Source organism: Rhopalosiphum padi, chromosome 1, assembly GCF_020882245.1.
Source record: "Rhopalosiphum padi isolate XX-2018 chromosome 1, ASM2088224v1, whole genome shotgun sequence".
In the NCBI taxonomy this organism is placed as follows: Eukaryota; Metazoa; Arthropoda; class Insecta; order Hemiptera; family Aphididae; genus Rhopalosiphum; species Rhopalosiphum padi.
Window position 1 is genome coordinate 40,934,009 of NC_083597.1, and position 20,718 is coordinate 40,954,726.

Genomic DNA, 20,718 nt, shown 5'->3' on the forward strand with positions numbered 1-20,718 from the left:
ACAGCGATAGCCACTACACACAATATATATTCCCAGACGACTCTCCGTTTGTTTTAGACATAAAACTCTGAAAACGACTTTATGAAATAATAATAATACGAATAATAATAATAATAATACTTTTGGAACGGCACCAGATCCCTGCCGGAACAAAGGAGCACCCTCGATGAGAACTTTGTACAAGTGCGTGCACTATTATAAATTTACATATGGACAGCATCTATTTGCGCTTTGGTCTTAACGGTACTCTCACGCCCGTAACGATTGTAAGAACAACGGCGAAAACCGACAGTGCCAAGACTTTGAACATGAAATTAATAATCGTCGGTGTAAATGAAAAAAAAATAATGAGACGCAGTTCCGTTCTCTCCCGGCTACAATCATATCAAAAGGCGAAAATTGCGACTGAATATTATTTTTCCAGGTCAGCAAAGATCTTATCTCGCTCAACGCCATAAATCATAAACGCATAAATATATCTAATTCCGTATTCGGAACTTTCTTACGTCAAATTAACGTGTGCCTTTTCATTCAAATGCCGTTTGAATAAACCAAACCGAGCACGAATTTGATATTGTTGTTATTTTTTTATACGCTTATTAATTCAAGTAATGTATTATAAACAAAAATATTAAAATAACACGGATATAATGTATTTCGGAGTATTTTAAATCAGTATGTAATAATTAATATTATAAAATGAGTTATAGTTAAATGGTTTGTTTTTATAGCGATTAAACAAACAGATATATAGTTAAAAATTACCAGCTCATTTTTTGCTATAAAATGTAACACTATGATGATAAGTGCAATTTAAATAACTAATCAAATTTATTTACGACTTTTTGAAAATGCGTTTTAAATCATTGTAATATCCCGTAATGGTTTTCAAATAATTTTACAAACATAAACAATATTATGGTAGCATTGATAATTACTCAATTCAATTTATTGATAAATAAAAACAAATTCGTATTACTTAAGATTATAGTATTATCCTTTTTAATTAATTTACGTAAACAAAATACAAGTATTATAATGGCTCGGAGAATCACTTTTCTTAGAAATACTGTTGTAATATAAGTATAAATTGCCGGAAATGTTCCTTTAAATACCATGCTATTCATATGCGTATACATTGAGATGGATTATTACACAATTTTGTTTCCAAAAAAAAAAATAAGATATATTTCTCCAAAATATTATTATGTTTATGAAACTATTGAATTTGTATTGTAATAAGGCTGCTTTATTAAAGTATCTTGTTAACATTATATTATTATATTTATATGTATATAATATATATTGTATGGATATAGGTGCGCGCAAAATACAATATTGAATATATACAACACATAATCGGATTGAATAATATTTGTATTTTATATGACGCATTTTATTAAATTTTCCTAAAAAAATAATGGACAATAATAATATTATATATACCATATATTTTTGCATAACTTATTGTCATGAGTAAACGATATTAAATTGCTGTTTTAATTCGAAAACCGTGTTATTTCGGTAATTATATATTGTTTATTCGTATTAAAACTTTAAGATATTGAAATTCATGCGGTCCGGTAATTATTTAAAACATTCATCATTCGAGAATTCTACATACATCATTATTATACATAGCACACGTCCTTTAAACGTGATGATAACAGCATCTGTTGCAACTACGGAATCACTTACGTATAATTCTTACGATTATTTTGTCGAAAATATTGTTCAGCCTTTGCACTATTGGTTATTCAAATCGTGATTTTAGAGCGCGTCAGGCCCGTGCGCAGGATTTTAGAATGGGGGGTGTTTTTAAAAAAAATGTAAAACATAGATACATCAATAATCAGCAAATAGTATTATAACATATTTATATTTATTATTAATTTTATAAGTACCTATGTTAAATGTGTTTTTTAACAATACCTACTATAAAATTCAAATCATTTTTTTAATAAATTAACAATAGATTTCAAATCACGAACGGGATGACTATTGACTATATTATGTTCTAAGACACACGCGAAAAATAAACATACCTCTATGGCTCTATACTATAATAGTAGTCCAATTTAATTTTTAAAAATGATTTGAATTATTAGTATCGAATTAATAGTAATTATAATTAATTTTAATGTACTTACTATCTCATCATTTTCTAGCCGTGGTTTTTTGAAAAACTTTCGAATATCCATTTTGATGTTATTTCTAACGGTGTGTTTGTATAACACTATAACTAACGTCTCACTGTGAGCTTACAATCGTTGTGTATGAACTATGATTATAAACAACTTTTAAAATACCCGAAATCCGTTATCGTGTAATCTCGTGTTCCACTAATTGCGGTCGAATAAAATATTATTGTGCGACGTGTATGCTCTAATGCTCTATACTTATATTCATACATTTATTGACATTATATTTTATCGATAACGGCAACGATTACGAATGTCGATAAACAGCAAACGTGAAGACAACACTCTATTATATTATTATTATAGTATTGTACTATTATGTTGTACATTATTATTTATTACAAATAAGATTAGAAAATATGACATATACGTAATAGATCAAAAATGAAAAACACGATTTTTTCGGCCATGAGGGGGGGGTTGACCCCCCCCCCCCCCTTGCGCACGGGCCTGGAGCGCGTATTATTAATGTCCCACAAAAAAATCTGAATATCATATGTTATTTATAAATCTATGATATTATATTAAGTAGTTCGAGTATTTGTAATACTTAGGGAAAATGGAAAATCGCTTGACCCGGAGTATAATAATCTCCGGGGTACACGAAAGCCAACTTATGGGCCAACCGTAAAATGTATAGGTATACGTTTACATCAATATAATATAATTTATATATATTATTATGGTAACTCTTGAACATAACGCCACTATATAGTTTACAATCTCAATATATACATATACGTACACATATAGATGATATTTATTTATAAATCTGTATACGCATTGAAGGCGGCTCTACAGGGTGATTTCTTATGAGGTAAACCATACTCCTATTTCTCAATAAAATATGTTAACATTTTTAATATATACTTATTTTTGAAACAATATGAAACAATATCTCTTACACCCGCGGTAAAACCATTTTTTTTCTCATTTCAATTATTTTTTTATTTTAAATTAATTTATGTATTTGGGTTTATTCCCTTATGCCATAAAAAATCCACCCTATATACTATATATTTATATACATATTACCACAGACACACACAGACGTTTGTTTTTTTTCTTCGGCACTTTCCTAAAGACACAAACACGGGGCATTAAAGATATTCTGTTCAATATCAAATCGAATGGGCCATATATATTTTTTTTAAACTACCGAACCCATTTTTATGGATTTACCGCAATTTCATAAATTATGTACCTGAAATACGTAGTGCTACCTAAATTTATTATCATTTTTTTTTTTTATATAAAAACCATTGTATTTTGATAAAACACACCTGTTATTCTATAATTACCAAATTACCAATTTTATCCAGATAGAGCATACTAGAATTAAGATTAACTTGATCACTATAATCGTATTAAAAAATAATTTATGATGCGATTAATAATTTATTGTTATTTGCAAGCATTTCATATATTACGAATATATGTTATATATTAGACTTTTAGTTCTGAATGTTCTAAACAATAGAGTGAATTATTATGTTCTATTAAATATTCATAAAGTGTGTATGATATATTTTCAATATTATACCAAAATTATGGTAAGTGTAATAATTAAAATTGAAATTTTGCAACATAATGAATAGTGAGTAATATATTTATTAACTAAACTTAAGAGTTACGAGGTAATTTAGTTAACTAAGTAAACGGTTTAAATACCTTTTTATTTTTCTCACTTAAAATAAAAATTGAAATCTGTATAAAAATATATTACGATGCAAATAAGAAAATTCACAGTAATTAAAAATTACGTAAATAACATGATAAGGAAACCTACTCGCATTGGCAACGTCAAATTATGTTAATAGAGCTCTACACAAATTACGCTTCAGTCTGCGTGTTCGGTTTTTAGTGAGAGTGATGATGGACATATGGGGTTATAAGTGGATTGCTATTCGTATTTTAATTTTGCTGGAAACTCTTGTACATTATTTACTTCAGCAAATGTTTTTAACTTAAAATCGTTATAACCACAATGCTTGAAACGTACCTACCACGGGACGTACGTAAGTAGCCTCGATGAAACGGATTGGAACACCTAAATAGCCCTGGTGTTCAAAGGTTTTGCAGGACCCCAGATTACGGTTCCATACAACAAAATTGGCCTCATAATTTATTTGTATATTAATAATTTTGTTTTGGGGTTATCTTAGAATTGAGAATAGGACGGAAGAGCTGTAATTTATTGTTCGTAGATATTCTTTTCTCCTTTAGATGAGAGGCACCGAGTTATTTGTTTATTTAAAGAAATATATTTTTTTTTTTTTTTAATGCTAGTTCAACAGGGGTGTTGTGTGTTGTTCGTATTAAATTATGAGAACTTTTGTGGAGTAGGGCTATCTACAAATAAAACATTTTAATAATAACGAACAAAGTGTATAAACACACAATTACAATATTTGATGACAAAATGAAAATAAATTCGTTTTTAATAAATATTGATGATAAAATAATATTCTTGGACCCCAAAAAATTCATTAACAGCATTGTTTTTATAAAATTTATGTATGGCATGTCACTATAAACGTTAAAACATGAATCCTTTCAAAAGAGAATACAGTGAATCTGTCTTTGCGAATAATGAATTTTTTTTACAATGTATATAATAGTTGCGTCACATCTTCTACTCTAATAATAATAATAAAAAAAAACATTTGTGTTTTATCTTAATCCATAATATTAACAACAATAGTTGTACACTGGAATTATTGCTAAGTTTTAATAATTTATACAAGCACACATTTAAGATAATCAAAATCAAAATATTATTTTGAAGATTTTCATTAGGTATAATAATACAATTTGTTAACTATTTATTTTGAATACAGTTTAACCTTAGATTATTAGATTTTTGTTCTTATTCTGTTCACGAATTTGTGTATTTAATCAGTATTTTAATAATTATTCTTTAAAATATTCTACAACTAATATTCGGATTTTTGCAATTTATTAATATACTTAACGCTTTAAAGACCACATTTTTAAATACTTGAAATTTTATTCCATAGTATGCAGTTCTCTGTTATTATTAAAACCATTATTTTAAATAATGAAAAATATAATTAATGTTATCTAAATAATGTTAAGCAGCTTATGTTTTTAAATGTTTATGCAAATATATCATAATTCAAACGAATGGTTACAATGTACATAATAACCGTAATCAATATTCTATACAAATATAAACTATTAAAAAAAAAAATGATTTGATAATTTGAAAATTATACAATTATGTAGTTTAATAAATTAATACTAATATAATATTATAATTAATATTTTATTTTGTTTATACACATTGTCTAAAATTACCAGACTAAATAATATTTTTGTTGAGCTGTATAAGTAACATTTTAATCTTGGATAATTATTTATAATTGTAAGATAAAATAACATGATAAAATATTTTTCCATAAAGCTTTAAAAACGCAGAATTTTTAAACTTACTTGATAAAATAAACATAAAAAAATTACAAAAATCGTAAAACGGCGTTATAGATAGACAAACTCAATACATTTCTTCATTATTGCTTGGATTTTACCTACATAATTTTGTTGAAATGGAATATTGTAGGTAAGTAGATGAGAGAATTTTTAAATGAAAATTTGAAACATAATGTGGTACACATTCCTACCCACACATTCACGCTCACTTTTAGTTATATATATATGGCTAAAAGGTTAATTAAGCAATAATTTATATTTTAAACACGTACGTTCAATTTATGGCTGGCAGAGGCATATTATATTTTCAACTGTCAAATATTTTTGTTTATAAAGTCAGTGATGCCATTCAATCTTCAAATTTTTAATAATGGTTTATTACAATTTTAAGTTTTTATCAAATAAAATAGATAAAAAGTCTTTATCTGATTAGATTTTCACAGTAAGAAAGTAATTATTAATATAGGTCCTCAAATATTATTAAAATATATTTATTAGGTACATTTATTATATTTAGGTATTACGTAGTTGTTAAGAATGTCATGATATACTGTACCTGTATTATAATCATATGCTTTTATTTCACCATACCTATTGAATATAATATTATATCTATTGAAACTTCGTTTAATAATTTTAAACCTTTAATATTTGCTTCACAATCAGTATTGTCGTGGCGATGATGATAATACATATATAAAAATATGTTTTTTGTCTCTTGTTTCATTTATATCCATTGCCCTGTATATTTCTCTATTCACATATCGTTTAGAATAGTATTTTCTATTTATATTTCTGCCTTCTGTTTTAACATTTTGTCATTATATTTGCGTTTGTTTTTTTTTTACCATTAATATATTATAATGTATTCCGTTTTCTATTTCTGTTCAATCACTATAATAGAAATGATATGTATGAAGTACATATTAATTCACTGTAGAGAATTATAGTTGTATATATATATATTTTAGATAATACTGTATACAATTTTCGTATGTATTAGTGTTTTATTAGTCTAATAAATCGTATCTAATAATGTATTGAATGGTCATGAAATAAATGAAACATTTATTTTAACTAAAATTCTATCAATAATTGATTTTTAACATAATAATATTATAAGATACATAGAAATAATTAAAATGAAAATAAAATTAACTCGATTTTAATTTTTCTTCCTATTTACCAAATAACTTAATGTTACGTTGTAAAATGTCATGAAATTATATATTTTATGATCTGTGAAACTATTAAAAGTTTTATATTTCAACTTAAAATTAAATAAATCCATATAAATATGTTATTAATATTTCGGTAGAAAGTGTTCAGTTTGTGTGATTAAATCATAATATAGTACAAACAATTTAAAATTTAAATCAATAAGAAAATCATTGTAATAATAATAATACATATAAATACATTAAATATATAAATTAAAAATGTAACACTGTTCATTGCTTTCACTCTTCTATTTAGTGGTATTAGTTAAATTGTCTTCGAAACTTTATCCGTGTTAAGTACCACGAGGTATGTAACACTATATCGATATCGATTATGAACAAATATTATATTCAACTTTGTATCGAAGAATATCATTTTGATTTTCGATTGATTACTATTTTTATTTTTAGACACGTTTGACACATATATTGTTACTGTTTAAAATATATATATATTGCGAATATGTCCACTTTGAGAATTTATCCAAGTGTCGCGCTGTACACGATAAACACAAAACCACGATCGTGATGCATCGCATGATATCATGCCGTTTGGTCGACAATAATATATCCACGATATTGTGTGTATTATTGGCGTGTGAACGATACACGTTATGCTTTAATAACAAAACAACGTCAATACAACGAAAACCATTGTGGAGGTTGATGAAAAAAAAAAATTTAAAAAAACTCATTTTTTGAAATACAAATAATACGATGGTAAATACTCGTGCACCACGCATATTATAGTATATACTTTTGTTAGGGTGGATATTCTTATTTATTTAGTGATTTCTTAAAAATCAACCCCATTCAAAATTATTGAAATACCAACAAAACAATTTCAGAAAAATCGTAAAACTTTATCAACTCCCCATAATATACAGTAATAATAAACAATTTAGTATATATAAATCGTTATCATTCATAAAATATTTTTATGATAAATTCCAATGCTAAAAAAAATTATGTTACACCGAATAACGAATTCATTTGTGGATTTACTATATAATTACTAATTATTATTAAATGGAAAGTGAAGTCGGCAAACATTTGTTTTTATTTTGATTGTAATTTTTTAAAATTATATTTGCGAAAGTATTTGTATGCATATTATCATATTATTTAGCGTCGGTGAGAAGACAATAATATAGTAAACAAGTTTTCGTCGTGACGTCATACTATGACAACCTCCAGTAGCGGGAGTGGTGGTGGGTTTATCAACCCGAATCAATTCTACCCCTGAGTGATACTATTTAGAAGACACAGATGAATTTGTTTTCATCTATGTTTTGTCAGTGGCTTCATGCCACCACGTAGTATGCAATGTTCGTCAATTGCTCCATCTGTTATAATAATTGTGTTAGGTGTCCGTCGATGTAGTAAAACACGCCTGTGATGTATTGCATTTTTGTTTTACTTTGTATTTGTTTTCTAAGATTGCATTTACCGAAGAATAACTATTGTGCTGACAGGGAACGCTAGCGATATAAAATTAGAACAAGATGTCACGGTGGCGACAAACTTTGTCCGGATGCATTTATTAAACCTAACCCAACCTAACCTAACCTTTTCAGTATGTGTGGGCATCAATAGAATAATAATTGATGGTAATTTTTAATTTTTTTATCGCGGGTATTCATTTTAGATACGATTAATACAACTGTAACCATTTTAAGACACTTTTTAATATCTTTTTTATAAGTTTTTTGGTAATCAAATTTCAGTTAATATTATGATTATATTTGTTAGCAATTTGATTTCTTCGAAAGAAACTCTTCCACTCACTACACGCACACTCATACGAAGCACACAAAGCAACCAATATGGCACTTGGAGTATGGGTGCCGGTTGGACACTGTCGTTTTGTCTCCTATCATCTGCACGCATACATGTGTATCCGTCTAGAGAGCAATATTCTCCAGGCACAGACATTTCCAATTCACATTTGTGATTTGAAAAGTTTCCTGAACTAGCTAACGACTTTTACAAAAACGATATAAACGTCACTGTTTTCAATATCCACACATCTTTCCGGAGAAGAATATTTGTCTGTACACAAAGGTTTTTACACGAAATAAAACTATAAGTATTTCAATTTAAAACAGTATTGCGTTAACGTAGAATGCGTATAAAATGTTTTGTTACACACATTTTACACGATGGCGTGTGGGGAGGAGTGTAATAAAAAATTGCCGAACGCAAAATATACAAACATTTACAAAATAAATTAATTTAAACGTATACAATACGATCATAATATTTTTTGTCCTAACCTAATTACAAGAATATAAACATTTGAGGAAGTCAGAAGTATAAAAGATTTATATTTATTATTTTTTTATTCATAATATTTTTTTCTGTTCGAATTGCGTTATAAACTATGACAAAGTAACCAAATATAATACTACCATTCATATGTGGGTTATGCATAATACAGCATATGAAGGTATTATTTCCTTAGCCATCGTGGCCTCTTGCCTGAACTGCACCCCTCCGTCCGCCGAGAGATGATAAGACGTAACGAGATGCGTCATTGTTATGCAGCGTATAACTTGTTAAACTGCGCGTTAAGTTACCGGATGGCTGGCCAGCAGTTATTTGCTAGCGACGCGTCTTCGCCTTCCAATGATGTGCCAATTTTTATTTTACAAACATCTATGGTATCATTTCACTGAACGCTTCGATAAACTTTCACAAAAAAAAAAAAAACCTCGTTGGAAAACACAAAGGCCGTCGATAAAACAGTAATATGGTGAAAAAAAACCATTCCGTACAGTTTTGTATAGGACGTTGTTCAACGAGAAGACGAATTGCACAGGTATCCGTCTGCTGGAGAGCGATTGGATCGCGTTCGGTTCGGATATCGTCGAAATTTCGTGATTGAATTAGTAGCGCGTGACGGCCATTTTCGTACATGCGAAACGATATTTAGATAAGCTGATGATGCCGATGACGATGACGACGACGACGACGACGACGACGACCTACGTGTGATTACTCGACGGCGTAATGTGTTTCACATGAAAACCGGCACGTCGGTGACGTTCATCGGGTGGAAGTGATAACGCATATACAGTTTGATACAAAATCTATCAGTTTTGGAAAACGTTATCAGTCAGTATGACGATACATGCGGTAGACCACTGATGTGTTATAGGCTTACGTGCAGCTCTTTTGTTCAAAAATTATATCGTACAGAACGTATTATCCATCGTATTGTTTTTGATTCGTCTGACGGGCGTCGTGCGCGGGTTATGCTTTTTACGTCTATCGATCGTCTGGATGTAATGATATTGCAGTTATTGGATATTTTTATAATATCATTAGAAAACTGCAATTTTTAGACACAACAAATAAAACATTCCACTGCGCGATAATATTTTAACATCATGATTGTAGTGGAAAGAGAATACTCTTGTAATTTTATGGTTTATTCAGAACGGGTTTGTTTTAATTAAAACTACGAAAGAAAGAATAAACAACTAAAATATTTAAACTAATTATAAAGAAATTAACAGGCTAAAAAAAAAAAAAAATACGGGAAATGTAAATCTGTGAAAAATCTGTCAACGGACGCAGGTGCTTTGGCAACGATTTCAACTACTTACTGATCAATATAGATAAGTTAGATTTTGACCTATGACGTTAAAATACTATCTACCTATTTTGTATCATAAAATAAGATAAATTGGGATTTATTTGATAAACTAGGTAATGAAAAAATAAAATATTTTCGATTTGATTTTTTTGGTCTTATACAAATTAAAAATGTAATATCTAAACCAGAAACTATTAACTATAATTACATATACTCATTGATTAGGAGGTACCTATGTTTATTAAAAACAAACATTTTTATTTTAATTAGTTACAATATACTAATCTATATATATTAATACATCATAAGAAAGCACATTCATTCAATTTAATTTATAATTTATTATTACTATTGGTGTGTATAATTTTATGTTTACACTATATTCAAATTAATAATAATTGCTTATGATAACATATTATACAAAATAGTGATTTATTTTAAACTAAAATAAACTGAGAAAAATTGCTGTGCTTCAATTGTTTAATAAAATATTTTGATTTGATATGACTGAGGTTTATTCATTTTAAAATTTTAAAATTCAAATACCATATGTTGTCATGAACATGTCTTTGTTACAAAGTCAAAAAGTAACAACAGCTGTGTACGAAAAAGTGAAACTTTTTACCCGTTCCTTGAAATAATAGTATTATTATATACCCATAACATAGTAATATAGTATTATCTATTATATAGTAAAATCGCAATATAACTAAAACAAGAATTTAAAATATTTTAAAATGTTATATAATTTTTTTTCAATATCACATATTTATAGTTTTATACCATGAACCATGGACAATATGCTAAGGTGCAAAACAATCTATTAATCTATTAACATATTATTTGCTTTATGCATTTTAGTTTATTTAATATATTTTTATGACAGCTAATTTTAATTTAGCCACGACAGTAAAACCAAACAATATTTTATGTGTTGCAATAACTTAAGAAAATTAGAAACATGATAAATGGATATCATTAGTTTTATCATCACCTACTATTTTTTAGTTTATGCTTGAAAAAAATAACACAATAAAATGTAATATAATTCAAAATGTAAATCTTGTAGTATGCATCACGTTTGTTTAGTCAAATTTACAACTCTCTGCACAGCTGTGGTTTACTCACGTGATTGCCTTTTTGGTTTCACAATGTTTATTGCTGTGCATAATAATTAGTACACTCTACGACTATCTGTGACTAATGTAACCCTATAGCGCCTGTTAATACAAACACAACCAATAACAACAATGCCACAATATTCAATATTGAATAAAATGTAAAAATCAACAGTAAATATTTGTGAACAAACAATATTAATATATTGTATATACAATGTAAATAACATTGTGCGCCGTTCAAATGGTGTTATCTCCAAACTCATTAAATATCATTCAACCAAAATTGCATTCATATTTTCGTCACATTAAAATCAACGAACACGATTACAAAAATAACAACGTACAAGTAAAATATTAAAGAGTATTGTAGTTCAAGACGATCAAAGTGATTTAAAGGAATGCAATGTGTTTTAAAATACAAGTTTAAAAAATATATTTCACATAACCGCTTTTATTATATATTTTATTGTACATAAAATGTTTTCTTTTTCAGTGTTATCGGGATATTATTATAATAATACTTATAATTACTGTAATATTATGTAAACAATAATATTGTATTAAGATGCTTGTCGTTAAGTATAATATTGTTGTTGTGTCTTGTGTGCATTCAATAACATCAGCGGACGAGAAAATGAAAAAAATAAAACCATTTTAGAAAAGGTAGAGTAAATATAATTTGTATTTTGACATTTTTCGACGAGGTGGTATGAACCCAAAGACTAAGCAATGAAAGGAAAACTAGAATTAAATATAATTTCGTAAACGATTTTGGTCCCGAAGCGGTAAATTAATCACGGAATCCAACTGTCGGGACCAGGGTCATGGAAATCGGAGAAAATCGAATCGAGTCTTAAATTATTATTATTACAAAGAAGTATTGATTTATCCGTGTACCGCGGTGCTATTGAAAAATCTTAAATTGAAAAACACATACACCGCGCGAGTCAACCAAAAACACATTTCTCGCCAAAGGCGCCGCTTTCCGCGAGCCATTATTTTACGGTATTGCGTATATAGTTTCCACCAGTCATTTTCGGGCGGGTTTTTATTTTTAATTCCGCGTATAATGGTGGCTGCGGTGTGGCGGTAATTACTATACACCCGGGCAGATCACCGATTAACGACGTGCCCAAAGGCCGCGCTTTGAGTGCTATGGTTCCGGTCACTGTATCATATTATTATTATAATAATTATATTATTTTTATTATTATTGTTGTTGTTGTTGGTTGTTGTTTGGGTAGTATATAATAATATTATAGCAAAGGTTAGTGGGCTCTTGCTCGGCCCACCAGTCGGGTCTCTTTAGTGTGTTGTGCCGAATGCAAATGATGGATAATTATTTGGCTGCGGGTTGGTTACGCGGGACGTTATCAATGCTTTGCGGCGGGGGAGGGGTGGCATCGGACCGAATTAAAATCTGGCCGAATGCCATTTTCTTTGGAACGATTTATCGGTTTCCGTACAAAAAGAATCGTTTCCGTCCGCCGTTGACTCCGGAACCGAACGCATACAGGCACGCACACGTACGCCAGTCGATTCGCGCACGGTACGTAATAATATTTTATGTGTACAGTACGTGTATACGTCCGTGTAAGTATACGCGGCGGCGCCGTTCACCGGAGATAAAATAATACGATTTTCCATAATAATATATTATTGCGAATGACCTAGCGCCGCCAATTCTATTTTTTTAAGGTATCCTCGCAGACGATAAAATACCCCGGTGGTGTACAATATTATCACTACGACGTCCCGCGTTTAGGCACGAAAATAATTTTATTCCTGTTTGGATTCGGTAGTTATTTTATTATTTTATTAATAAAAACTTTAATTGAATTTTTCTCCGGGCACCGAAAGTCTTCGCGTTTTTTTACTCCTTTACCTCCGGTTTTTGCTGACAAACAAACGCACACCTCATTAAGCTATTTCATCCGGTATATGTGTATAATAATAATAATAATAATAATATAGGTACTCGTACTTCTTTTCATCTACTGAAACGTGAACCGTGCAATTAAACTTTGATTATCGTAATCCCTGTAATCACACGCGTGTTAGAAATTTTGGAATACTTACCGCATTAAATTAAACACGCTATCACCTAGCGTTCGATATAACATAATATATATTTACGTTATGATGCACTTTGCTATTTTATCCATGAAAAAATATATTATACATATTATTTTACTATCAATCCGTTTTTTTTTCTATATTATTATAATATTATTTTTGGATTGCTACAAAAACATAGGATAATCATATTTAATAGTTGTTTACACAATATAGTATAATGGTATTAAAATAATATTTTCATGTAATATACTTCTAAATAACAATTATAACACGGCTGTTTAAGTAAAAAAAAAAAAAACATTTATTTGTTTTGAATAATAGTCTTATTTATTTATTATTTTTTTTTTAATTTGAAGGTAATAACAAAGTATTATTTTAATTATTATTCAGCCATCAGTTATAAACACATATACACATTTTGCATACCTAGTTTAGTGCAGTTCAATATAATAAGATAAATTTCTTGTACAGTTAGTAAAACAGTTATAATATAATTTGATAAATATATATATACATCGAAGACTATATTATTATATTTTAACGAATTAGTCATCATTATATATAATCAAACTTGCATAGCATAGTAACATGATAAACATTTTAAATTAAATAAATTTAAAAATAATTTATATTATTTTATCATACTTGGTTATAAAACAAAAAATACAGTAAAGTGTATTGTAGAGCGATTGTATGATCATATACCGCGTTATCATACCCGCAATGAATACTGAAATCATAAAGCTTTTATAAATAAATAATATAAAAATCCAAGTATAAAACTTTTTCAAAAAACGAAATGGAATACATAAGAAATTCTTTTTGTTTTAAGATACGTGAGTGGATTTAATTTGCAGATAAAAATGCAGAGGTTTTTTTTCTGTCGATGGAATAATACTATTTTGTAACGCATATGAAAAGGTTAAGTTTAGAATAATATGTATGCATAATAAAAAAATATATTTAACAACAGATATAGTATGGAGAAATTTAATAATTAATTTTAAAGACAAGCAATACTAAATAATATATTATATATTCACTGTCTCATTAGTCACTGACATTAACAATGTTTAAACATTATATTTTATTTCACATTTTCATTATACTTATCACACTTTATTTTATAATTAAGTTTAAAAGTTTTAAATAGCATATACTACATGCATGTTCAAGTTATTTTTTTTTAAATAAATATGAAATATCTTAGTTTCTTTTTAAAAAAATGTCTTAGTTAAGCAATATGATTTTTGATAGTAATTTTAATTAATAAGTATTGATTACATTATTTTTTCATTGAGTTAAATTAAAAAGTTCATAAAAAGTCTTAACTTAATTGATTTTATAGAATTTATAATATGGTTCATTTTGAGTTATAAAAACTATAATTCATGCTATATGTATGTAGTATAATTAAATAATATTGCTCACATAAGCTATGACGACAACAGAGAGGTTATTAATGAAGAACTGTGGACAGTAATTTATTTTTGGAATCGTTTATTTCCTTTCTCCGTTTGGAAATGAAATAAAAATAAGTTTTGTACGTACGTACTAGTATATATCTATATCTATATATATATATATATTTATATATAATTTTCATTATTTGACACTTTCAATTACAGAACACGGTGATATTTCATTGTCCAGCCATATACGTATATTATATATATATCGTGCACTGTTCTCGCCGAGACAAAAAAATCTGACGTTTACAATAGAATTATGATTACATAGCCGATAATCTATTTTTTATAACCGTTAGTCTGTTTTATAATATTATATGGGTAATTACCGGACGAGTGTTACCTAAACGGTTTCGCGTACGTCCTGCATGCGCAGGACACGGGCGGAGGAAGTGTACATTTTTCAAAAACGCGCGTACAAAGTGCTCGACTCGCGGGGTCCGTACACGTCAAACGAAAACATCGGCTGCACGTTATATTATATAAATAAATTATTAATTAGCATGTCGGGTACGGCGGCGGCGGCGGCGATGGTGTCGGTGGCGACGCTGCAGCTATTATGGAACGCTCGTGCGTGCACACGGTCGTTTATATGACATCAACAGTCGTAATACACCCGGTTTTTGCGGTCGGCGGCACCGTCGTCCTCTCGATCCGCGACGACCCGCCGGAGACATGTGTTTCTATATTATATAGTTTTTGCTCGCGCGCATATACGAATAATTCGCCCGGCGCACAATGCTCGAAAACAGTAATAACCGTAACCGGATAATGCGAATTATAAGGACAGCGTGGCTGTATAATAATAATACACAGTAATAACGGTAATAATAACGGCCGTCCGCCCGTCTCTCCAATAAACGCGTATAAACTTTACGCCGATCGACAAACGCCTTTGGGTCACACCTCTCGCCCCCGCACCGCTCGCCGACAATCATCAAAAGGTGTAGGTACTTTCGGCGGCGGCGACGATTCTCGCATAATATATACATATATATATATATGTATATATATATATATACCTTTGAGCTTTTCGTTGAAATGGCCGATCGTCATTTCTCGCACCCCCTCCCCCCACCCTAACCATTCTACCACCCGTTATCAACCTACAGTGGTCGCAAGTATATTATGTATATTATATTGTATTATAGGTGTGCGCGCATACACAATACACATCACACTGGCGCACAGTTGCTATGTCGTCGTCATCGGTCCGTCACAATGGTAAATCTCTCACACAACCGCCGATTATTATTATTATTATTATTATGATTTTATTGTTATACAGCCGCGCACACGACACATAATATACGCCCGTAGCGCGTTCGCTCCCTTTTCCGGCGATAGTGTATAGTTACGCGCGAATTTACATAGTATTATAATATTATAATAATATTATATTATGTTGTATTAGTATAAAGCAACGACCGCAAAGTTATTATTGCGTTGTTAACTTCTCCTCCGGCAATGTCAAATTTTTATGATCGATAGCGAAACTAACAGACCCGAATGTCTCCGGTTTTGGCGTTGATTTGTGGACATCTGCGTCTCTGTCACTCATATTTTCGTATATCAATATAACCGCGCTCAGCGGATATCATAAAAATAATTTCTTTTTACACCAGTAGTACCAGTAGTAGTCATTCCACAGACATATGAATTTTAGAATTAATTCATGATGTGAATATAGTAAATCATATAAAACAAATACCGACAACTTAACATTTTCTATCAGAAATCTCCCTATGATGACTGGAGGATTTTTTCTAATAAAAAAGTGGCTTTGACACGAATATAAAAAAAAAACAAATTATTACAAAATCAATACATTCTTTGTTCCATTCAAAATCGTTGTTACGTACGTTGGAATAGCGAAGATTATATTTGTGAATGGTATGGAAAAAGTGTCTTGAAAAATCTTAAATACTTTTGAATAAAACTTAATTTGTTTCGATTACCTTTAGTTTTAAAAATATTATTTGTTGTTCTTTACAATTGAATATAATTCCCTTCCAACAATCCTATAGGTATAACTTACTTTTTAATTTTAATTTAAAAAAAAATATAGTTAAATATTATTCAATAATTTTGCAATATTGTGCTATTGAACTTAAATAACCCATAGCGTTGTATTGTTTAAAGGTTTTAATCAATTATTAAGCTATTACGTGTTTTAAAATTTGTTTAAATCAAATTTGATATAGAAAAAACAATAAAGTTAAGTAATATAGTTTCCCAGACGGATTGGCGGGCAAAAGGCCAAAATCCGTTTCTAGGCCTCAATATTGTCTTTGAATAATATAAACCATTACAGAAAAAGCCAGGAATAACATTTAGATTAAGTGCTTAAACACTGTACGCATATACTCACTGTTGGGTTTATCCCCTAATGAAATAATAATATGTAAATAACATTTGAAAATTACAGTAAATCATGATACAGACGATACAGTTATTAAAGTTATCACAGTTATTTCAATGACTGATGGATACATAATATCAATAATTATTAGGTAGTTGAATTACTTAATATATATATTACTAAATGTTTTTTTAAAACATCTGGTGTAAGTAAATATAAACGAATATACATTATACGCTTAAGGCTTAGATACATGTGATTAAAAACGAGTCACTTTAAACATTAAAAAACGATTTACATAATGTCTGACTGAAAAATAATTCATAATATAAAAATAATAATATTATAAATTTAACATATTATTATTATTATTATTATTATTATATACTTCGAATTTAAATTATACAATTATATTTTAACATGATGTCACATTTTGTCACAATAAATTGAAAAGAAGTTTATAAAATACTTGATATTCCGTTATTGTCGTACTCGAAAAGTGTATACATAAAAAAAATGATTTCTGAACAAATTAAGTTTTTTGTATTGTAATATAAAGTATAATACGTTATGAAACTTGAATTTAAAAAAAAAAAAATGTCTCATACAATTTATACTTTTTTTTTCAAACAAAGAAATAACAATAATAAAAAAATTATTAATAATAAAAAATTCATTGAATAGATAATTGATTGAAACCTTATTTCTTTCCCTATGAATACAAAGTAAACGAATTTACTATAACATACCAAATACAATCAACCCAATCAGGTATAGCGTAAATATCAGCTGTTCGTTTACTCAGAGCGCCGCGAATAACACAAAACAGAAAAGAATACTTGTCCTGTAACGAGTATTTTTTTTTTTTTTTTTATCTTCGGATAACAATATGCGTTTAAGGCCAAACATGATTGAAAATTTAATTTAAGGGACAATAATTATATTAATATGCACACGCTGTAATTCGTAACAAAACAGTTTAGGTAATCAGGTTAAGATATTAAGGTAATAATATATATTATATTATATTACTTTCAAAAGTATTAAAAACATAATCGTTAAAACAGTTTAAAACATGTAAGTGCATAATGCTGAAACCAAAATAATAAAAGTATAAAGACGTGATAATTATACAGCGAGTTGTATATTATAATATAAAATAAAATGCACAGTACACATCTAACAAACTTCGTACATACTTCTAACAGTCGTAACACTTGTCCCTGGTCATTGAATGTACATTGTATTAAAATATTACGATTGTCGCTGAGATGGTGCTTGAAAACCCTATCTTACAAACTATGACATAATTACAGGTATAATATAATTACTTTATTGTAGTGCATAGTACACTGTTCACGAATATTTTTTATTTATCGACAGGTTTAACACACCTCATAATCTAGCTGTGAGTACCTTCCTTTATTACGATTCGGTACAACAGTAGTTATTATTAAAATATTACCACAGAATAAATAACGATTGTTATACTTACTACTATTTTTTTTTTCTTATGCACAAGAAAAAATCACTACACAACAGCTGTTCGAAACGTTAATGATGTTAGGCGAAATGGTGCCGAACGACCGACATAAGGACACGAATATTATTATACTATCATACGCAGACTAGTGAGATGAAAAAAAAATAATAATTAAACGATTAGATTTACATCTGAGTTGTTCTTTTGCGAAAATCATGATCACCTACTGTAAAAAAAAAAAGAGAGATAGACGGCGTACGCCACTGTTCATAAATTATTAACAGATCATAAAAAGCTCGTTTTTTAAATATTTTATTCTTCACAAAAAATGCATCGCTTTTTCACTAATACATTATACTATATTAAGTTTTCCTCTGTAAGTTCGACATAAAATACTTTTATAATTATGTTGTTTTGCGGATACAATTGTAATTTGTCCAGGATATCTAAATGTAATCTCTACGTGTAAGGTATATTTTGAATTACGGGAAAAAATTTAGTTGGTATGTCTGTATTAGGATATTTTATAGATTTTAGTACAAATTTAATCAAAGTTTCTATACACTACTTAATGCTTAATACTCTATGTTGATAAGCTTGTATTTTTCAAACACAAATAATTATTGCCACAAAATGAATTTAATTAATCAAAAACTTTGACAAAATCAACATAAGTTGTGAGTGTAAATAAGACGATTGAAAAACACGAACGTCTCGTAAATTCACAGTATAATTGTGAACAAATTACTTCTATAAGAAATGTGTAAATAAAATCTAAATCAGTACACGAAACCATAAGGTAACAAGAACGTTACCTACTAACGAAATATTCAAGTTTTCGATGAATTAAAAACAAAAATCTAATATCTCATTAAAATCTAAATCTACTATCTCTAAATCTACATTAAAATGTAATATCTAAAATATTATCATCCATCTAGTCAGACACGTGTTCAATATCTAATGAGAAAACGTGAAATCATCTTAATGTGAAGCTGAATATTGTTTAATAACGAAGATATACTATTCTGAAAATATCTATCATAAAGATAATATGTACTTATATAATAGATTTACAAACAACGAAAGCTTATAAAAAAAAAGTAGTAAGTAATATAAAAATACACTATGTTGAAGTAAAAAGCGAACATATTTTTATAAAAATAGATTCAAATGATTCTGTAAGACAGTGTTTAGACAGTGTAAGATATTAAACCTATGAAATAATACAAATAAAAAAACTGAAAACGTAATTTTAATCAAAGAATCAATAGAAAACTGAAAATGGATAGACAATTCGTTGAAATACTGTTAAATCAGACAATAAAACATATAAAAAATTAAATGTTAAGCATTTTATTAGAAAAAACGTCGTTTATCTGGTAAATATTACACTTTCAATAAGAGAACAGTCTTTATAGTAGACAACCCAATTGGAAACAAAATAACTTTTAATTTTTAATAAGACAGACATTATTCTACAATATATCATAATATATTGTTGATTTAATATAAAATGAAATTCGTTCTTAAAACGGAAACATTTCATATTGTACTGTAATATATCCAAACATAAATTACATAACTGATTTTATAAGTAAAATAAAATAATATGATTAGTGTATAATGGTTACCAGGAATAATATTCATCCATTTTATTGTATTTTACATACAAAACAGGTTTTTATCTGCGTTTTTCGGAGAGTCGACAATTAAATATGAGAAAGTT

General features: G+C 28.5%; 1 protein-coding gene across 1 annotated transcript in view; it reads left to right on the forward strand.

Moving 5' to 3' along the window:
* LOC132923673 (neuroligin-4, X-linked-like) overlaps positions 1–20,718 on the forward strand; it is a 302,330-nt gene that overhangs the window by 55,589 nt on the left and 226,023 nt on the right. The gene's annotated exons all lie outside the window — the stretch shown is intronic.